The sequence below is a fragment of the Pseudochaenichthys georgianus genome, unplaced genomic scaffold, assembly GCF_902827115.2.
Source record: "Pseudochaenichthys georgianus unplaced genomic scaffold, fPseGeo1.2 scaffold_633_arrow_ctg1, whole genome shotgun sequence".
NCBI lineage: Eukaryota > Metazoa > Chordata > Actinopteri > Perciformes > Channichthyidae > Pseudochaenichthys > Pseudochaenichthys georgianus.
In genome coordinates this window covers 64,329-72,041 of record NW_027263190.1, presented here as the reverse complement: position 1 = coordinate 72,041, position 7,713 = coordinate 64,329, and positions in this window count along the sequence as shown.

Here is a 7,713-nt window from a genome sequence, read left to right as displayed (position 1 = left end):
GTTGCTTTTCACAAACCTCACAGATCAAGCGTTGTTTACAGTCCCGGCTTTGTGTCCAATACATAAGCATCCAAAGCAAATTCCTTTCTCCTTTAGAAATTGAATTTTGTCTCTGTGCTTCTTTTTGCTGAACTGCTTACATCTGTCCAAAACGTGAGTGTTGTGATCACAACAATGACACACCAAGCTCTCCTGTGGTTGAGTTATTTGTCGTTTTAATTCCGACCTCACTCATTGGGAATACTGTAGCGGCAAAACTACTTCCTTTCATTCTGTTCTTTGATTGTGGCTGAAACATGTTGGAAGATTTTATAGCAACTGATTTATGTCCTGAATCCTCGATGTCTCCAAAGATCGGATCAGAAAGGACTCGTACATGCCTCTCAATGAATTTGACCAAGTCAATTAAATGAGCTCTGTTGTTTGAGGCTTCCATGATGTTATGAGCTTTGTTTCTCCATTGTTCCCTTAGTTTGTATGGCAACTTGAAGACAACCATTTTCATATTGGAGGGCATATCCAACTCCTGCATGTACTGAAGTTCTTCCATCATATTAGCACTTCCACGCATAAATAAAGCATAGGCTTGTAGTGCTTTAATGTATTCTGCCTTTGTTATTGTTGGCCAAGCTAGAGCCTTTCCTATGTAAGCAGCAGCGATATAGCCACGTTCTGGAGCCATATGCTGGCAGCTACGAACCAGTTCCTGTGGCTGTCCTTTTGTGAACTGTTCTAAATAGTACAAGCAGTCGGCTTTGCTGGCTTTGTTTTCCACTCCTTGTTCAAATGCTTTAATCTCTTGTGTTACTCCAAAAAAGGCACGTTTTTGACTATTTGTAGAAAAAAAAGCCATCTATACCTATATCCGCCAGCGGGTAATATTTACCTCATAGAAAATGCAGAGAGAGAGAGAGAGAGAGAGAGAGAGAGAGAGAGAGAGAGAGAGAGAGAGAGAGAGAGATGACGAGAGCAGAGAGAGAGAGCAGAGACGAGAGAGAGAGACGAGAGAGAGAGCAGGGGGAAGGAGAGAGAGAGGAGGAGAGAGAGAGAGAGAGAGAGAGAGAGAGAGAGAGAGAGAGAGAGCCGTTATTTTTGGCAGTAACTACTCTAACGCATTACTTTTTAAATTCAGTAACTCAGTTACCGTTACTGCATTAGTTTTTTTATATAGTCAACAGCCAGGTGAACAGAGATGAGAACTGTACTTAAGTACAGTAGGCTACTTGAGTAAATGTACTTAAATACTTCCTGTGTCACATGCGGAGACGGGCTGTGGGCGTGTTTGTGTTGTTTACTAACAAGACTATCATGGCGGCGGCGGAGCTCAAGTCTAGTTTCTCCACCTGGAGATATTCTCACTATTTCACTTTTGTCGAGCACAAAGAAAAGAACGTTTTAGTTAAATGTAAGTTGTGTCAAAGAGCCTATCTACTGCCCAAACCAGTCATTCAAATCTCTTAAAACATCTGCATAAACAACATGCTGGGACGAAGCTAGTAGCTACCACAGAGACTCAGCCGACGCCACTCCACCTCCACCTGCACCAAAGCAACAGCGGCTGGATTTTAACCAAGGGACTGCTAGCCAGGGGAAAGTCGATAAAGCCATTGCACGGTATGTTGTAGAACACATGCAGGCTATTGCTACAGTGGAGTCACACGCTTTCAGGGAGCTAGTTAGCATGATAGCATGTCCGGGCGGCACACGGCATATGAAACGGAAAACTTTTTCCAACTACCTGGAGAAAGAATATACAAAAATGTAAAGCTAGCTAATATCGATGCTATCCAGATTGCATATAATGCATGTCAAGTTGATCAACAGATTGTATTATTCTCCAATGCAATAACAGTACTGAAATGAAGGCTATAAGGGCATTAATATAATGGGAGCCCTTTTTTTAAGTAACTAAAACGTTACTTTTCACAGTAACGCATTACTTTTTGGTGTAAGTAACCAGTAAAGTAACTGAGTTACTTTTGAAATGAAGTAACTAGTAATGGTAACTAGTTACTGGTTTTCAGTAACTAGCACAACACTGGTAAAGAATAAACATATTTATAACTAGTTTAGCTAGTTCCAGAGTAGATAAACTAGCTTAGTGTGGTTAGGTTGTGTATTTTTCTCCGCTCAACGGTCCGTCACAGCGGGGGAGCTGTGATCCGGAAGAGCTGCGTGTTCTCCGTCAGCAGCAGCTGATCTGATCTCTCTCTCGCGTCCGGTTAGACTTCACTCGCGTTTATATCCAAATCTATCAGATCTAGCTAGTTCTAGGTAATGATATGACTGCCTGCTTATCAAAGGACCTAAACAATAAGCGTTGCTCGGCAACGGCGTGTGAACGCAAAGTATAGCGCAGCATTATGCATAATGTTTATATGAGGGGTTAAAATCCCATGCTCATTTAATGCTCATATATTGTTTTCTCTTCATTCCCCACGTCCCAAAATAAATAAATATACCAAATGTAGGTAAAGTAGTGAAGTTTGAGCAGTATGGGTTTTATATTAACAGAGTTACACATATTTCAAAACGCAAAGTGTAATAACTGCAGTGGCCTTCCTGTCAGAATGACAAAGATCCTCAGTGAAGCACAAGCCCATGATTCTCACTAAATTGTAAATACAACTTATAAAAAAGATCAGTTCAATGCAACTAATGTCGTCTTAGTGTTATTGAGTGATGTTAGGAGGCGTGTGGTGTAGTGGATTGTCCGTAGGTGTTCGGATCAGGAGGTCACAGGTTCAAACCCCACTGCATGTCATTGTGTCCCTGGGCAAGACACTTCACCCCAAATTGCTCCTGTGGGGATTGCCCACAGTATGTCTTGGATGAAAGCGTCTCAGTAAAAGTAACATGTAATGTTAAAATTGGTTTGCCATGAATTTAGTTATGGATTATAAACATTTAAGTGTTTCTCAGTTACAATGTTGTTGTTTTAATAAATCAGACACTGATGGTGCAGCACTGTACTGCACCTCTTTATATAGGCATTTTTTCCCTAACAAATAGTTTTTGCGCTGATCAGGGGTTACTTGGCTGAATATTTTTTTCAAAGGGGGTACATTAATGAAAAAAGTTTGAGAACCACTGGTCTACGATAAAGAACTTTAGCGGATACAACTGAAATCGTCTCTGTGTGGACGGGGCCTTAAGCTCATTGTTTTATTAACTGGCACACAACTTTGTATGAGTCTCACCACTCAGATTAGTTGCAAAAGTATAAAGAAGCACTTTTATGGAAAGTGAACTGAAGTACTTAAGAGCTTGAAAAAGTAATGAAGAGGGGCATGAGGTTGTATATATGTCGTTGACATTTTGTACAGATGAGCAGACAGAATATTTCAACCCAGTCTCATGGCATTTCGTGTTCACCAACACGATTTTTAATCTATAGATTCGTGTTCATCAACATGATTTTCCCCTTTTTTTCGTGTTGCACAGCACGATTTTAAAAGCAATGTATTTCTACTGGTAATGTGTTTCGTGCCTGCAGCACATATTTTTCTCCGGTCAGGTCGTGGAAGACCGGAAGCTGTTTGGTTCATAAAAACATGTTCTTACTCAATATCAAGCCACAATTATTGCTTTTATTTTAAATCGTATAATTTCTGACTTTTGTTGCCGTCTGTGAGGAAAATAAATGGGGCTGAGAGCCTCAGAATACTGAAATCTGTATTTTTTAAATCTTTTTTTCCTTCTAATTTGTTATTCTTTTCAAAATAACACACTGTTATTTACTCACCAATAACACACAATTATCCTTGCTTTTATTTAATTCCATAATCTCTGGCTTTTTTGGCGTCCGTCAGGAACTGAATTTCAAAATAAAAATAACCGGAAACAGACGTAGGCATTTCGAGCGATTACCCAAGATCCTCAGCTATGGTTTAAGCTCGCTGATTGGATGTTTTAGCCGCAATGCATGCTGGGATTTGGTATTTATATGATATGAAATCCGGAAAACATTTTAAAAGAATAAAATAATACTTAATTCCGAGTGTTCTTGCTTTTCTCTTTGAAAGTCATCACATAACGGCATTGTAATACACGGTTTGGCTGCATTACATATTACAGATCTGCCGTAGTTCTTTATTTATAGAGCCCTGATGAGAAGACCTTTGGAAAAACTGGAAGAAATGCCGCCAAAACTGAATACTTGACGTGGATCATAAATATATCAACAATTAAACAACATCTTCAATTTCTCTTCCTTGCAGTATCAACACTAATTCAGCTGACTTTTACATTTGATCTAATTCATAGATAGGTTATATTTACACCATAACAGTGCACAGTTGATATAAAAGGACTTAGTATAGCAATATGCTGTAGAATTATGTGAAAGCATGAATAAAACTACACATCTTCAGATGTTGTATAAGTGTCACTAATAATACAAAGTAATTATGGCTGTGTGTACCTTGTGTGCACCGCCTAGTGGTTAAAGCACGTTATTGAATTATTGTTTTATGTGTTATATATTTGATTAAAAAAATATTAAGAGTACATACTTTCATAGGGGGAGAGTAGAAGGTCTGTGATAGAAATATAGAATATAAAAATCAAGAAGATACTATAAGTGATCTCTACAATAAAACAGTTTAGTGCAGGATGTACAAAGATATTAATAGGAGGAGGTGCAAAACAGAAAAACGAATTAACCTTTATTTAAACATTAAATAATACTTTAGATTAAGGTCTTATTTTAAATAAGAAAAAAACTTTGGGGTTATCTATCTACAGATAAATATTAAGCCTGACAAAGTACTTAACGTCTAATATATTGCTTTCCTGCAATGTTAACTATGTTGAAGCACTTATTTTAACTGATATTATACATAGCACTTTGGCTCGACCAAAAATCGTTTATAAATGTGTTATATAAATAAAACTTGATTTGATATGAATTATACTCTTATGTATGTTGATATAAGAAATGTGCAGAATATGACAGTTTACTTTTTTCCCACTCGTTAATAAAAAAGGTGTATTCGTCGTGTGACTGCGTGTGCCGAACCGTGACGTCCGAACCGTGACGTCCGAATCGTGACGGTACGGGACGAATACGGATACCGTTACACTCCCAATTGTGGCTTGATATTGAGTAAGAACATGACCCAACACGACCCGACCGGAGAAAAAGACGTGCTGCAGGCGCGAAACACATTACCAGTAGAAATACATTGCTTTTAAAATCGTGCTGTGCAACACGAAAAATAGGGGGAAATCGTGTTGGTGAACACGAATCAATAGATTAAAAATCGTGTTGGTGAACACGAAATGCCATGAGACTGGGTTGAATATTTTGATCATCTCAGTATATCTAATATTTTAATAAAATATATTTCATTTGATCCACTCCTCTGCTTCAATCCAGATAAACAGGGCACATCATGCAGAGTTAATATTTGGGTAAACATGGCTGCCAGAATAAATGTTCCATGCCAGATTTCACACGGCCCACATCATCCTGCAAAGCTACCTGTAACGTGTGTGCAGTTTTTACTTACCCAATGTACACTTTCAAATTCAGGCAAGGAAAAACTGAGTGGATTAAACGACTTAAAATTAATATCATTTAAATATAGAGTTGTTTGTGATCATACAATGGCAAAGAACATTTTCAAGGTCCAGCACATACTGTGAATACTGTAAATAAGCTCAACAGCAAAAGAGCCAGAGGACAAGAAGTCTAATAAGGCAGCAGTCTTTCTAATTCAATCTTTTGATTACAGACAAACAAATAGCTTGGCAGATAAACCAAGTTGGTGATTAGAAGGACCCTTTAGCTGGTGTTGTAATACCCATCTTTGGAGACAGTTTTGGACAAAAACGTGTTGGAGGATAGATGAGTGGAGTTTTGATTTTATTCATCCCTAAAGTCTTCTTATATGGAGTTGATAAGGATTCAATCCTTAATCCTGCGTGTCAGTCGGACAAACTGCTCTCTACTTTTGAGAGATTTTGGATGCAATGCTAGCCATAATGTATGCAGTTCATGTCTTTCTGTCCCTCTTTCATTTGCCCCCTGGGGTTTGTAGAAAAGCCTGTCACGGAGAGTCTGATATGGAGCAGACTTTGAGAAGCATGTACCCTTCTCTTTCTCTCTGTCTCTTCCACTACAGTAAGGAGAACCCAGAGGTAACTTATCAGATTTATCTTTGAACTGTGTCCTGTTCTGTATGCATCTGTATGGTCAGTTTGTCTGATAGCTAAATTGACTGGCACCGGCTGAAATAAAGTTATCCACCAGAAAGAGCACCCTACAGGGCCCTGCATCACCGTTCTCCATTGTAAGGAGGATCTTAAGGACACTGTGCAACATTTCCTCCATTGTGCTGACAGACAAGAGGGAATTGCATCAAATGTTCTCAGTTGAAAAGGCACCCTAGAGGGTCTTGTACCAGATTGTGTCCATTTAAAGGACACCCTTTAGTGCCTTAAACCAAACTGTCTCTAATGACAGAACACCATAGGGCCCTGCATTACATTTGCTCCATTGGATGGGCCCTGCACCAAATTGTATCCCCTGAAAGAGCACCCTGCATCACATCTTCTCCATTGGACTGACACTGTCAATTGTATCCAATGACGGAACACCATAGAGGGCTCTGCACTAAATGTTGTCCATTCCCTTCAAGCAAATCTTTCCTTTCACCCTGCATCAAATACAATTTTCACCCTGCATCATGTGTTCCACATTAAAAGAAGAACAAAGCAACCTAAATAACCGCTGTTTGCTAGGCTGGTGGTTAATTCCTTGCTCCTCCTGTCTACATGTCAAAGCATAAACAGTTAACTGAGAGCCTTAACTTTGTACCTAACCCTCAACAGTCTTACGTTGTGTTCAAGTCAAGGTAATGGACTTTCGATTTTCTTATAATTGAATCATTTAGTGTTAATTGAAACTTAATAAGAAGCATGTCCAAAAAACCCATGTTCCAGGTGCCTTGCTCAAGGGCACCACGGCAGGGCCCAGGAGGTGAACTGGGACCTCTCCAAGTAACAGTCCACACTCCATATTTAGGTCTGGTCGGGGACTTGAACCGGCGACCCTACGGCTCACAGTCCAAGCCCCTACTTTTTATTTTTATTTTTTAATCTTTTATTATCAAAAATAGACATTTAACATCTCATCACAACTACATAACGCATTGCTCATAATACACACATTCAATATTTCATACCACCATCTTAAAGGTAGTGTGCCTTAATTGTTCCGTTCAAAGTTGAAGCACAATGCTCCCTCCTCCTCCATCTCAACTAGCCTGCTGCCATCCACAAAATCCTCGCAAAATGTGTCCTTTTCCACATGTATTAGCACAAGGTTAATGTCCCTTTTTACTGTCCTCTTCATTATATGCCACACCTCTGACATTTTACCCTCGAAATGGGCAATGTTCCTCCTTATTTGGACCGCACGCTTTGCATGGCTCAGAACATAATTTAAAGGGGACCTATCATGCAAAATGCACCTTTGTACGTCTTTTATACATGAATATGTGTCCCCGGTGTTCCAGGGAACTCACCAAGTGTCAGAAAACACAACCCTCTCTATTTTCCTCCTTCGCCAAATCTCTAAAAAAGGGGCTGCAACGGATCTGGAAAAAACGGATCCAGATGTCAACACTTTTCTACGTCACAGAGAAGTCCTCGGCTTATTGGTCAACTCTCCACCTATCAGGGGAATGAGCCACGGCTACGTGCATT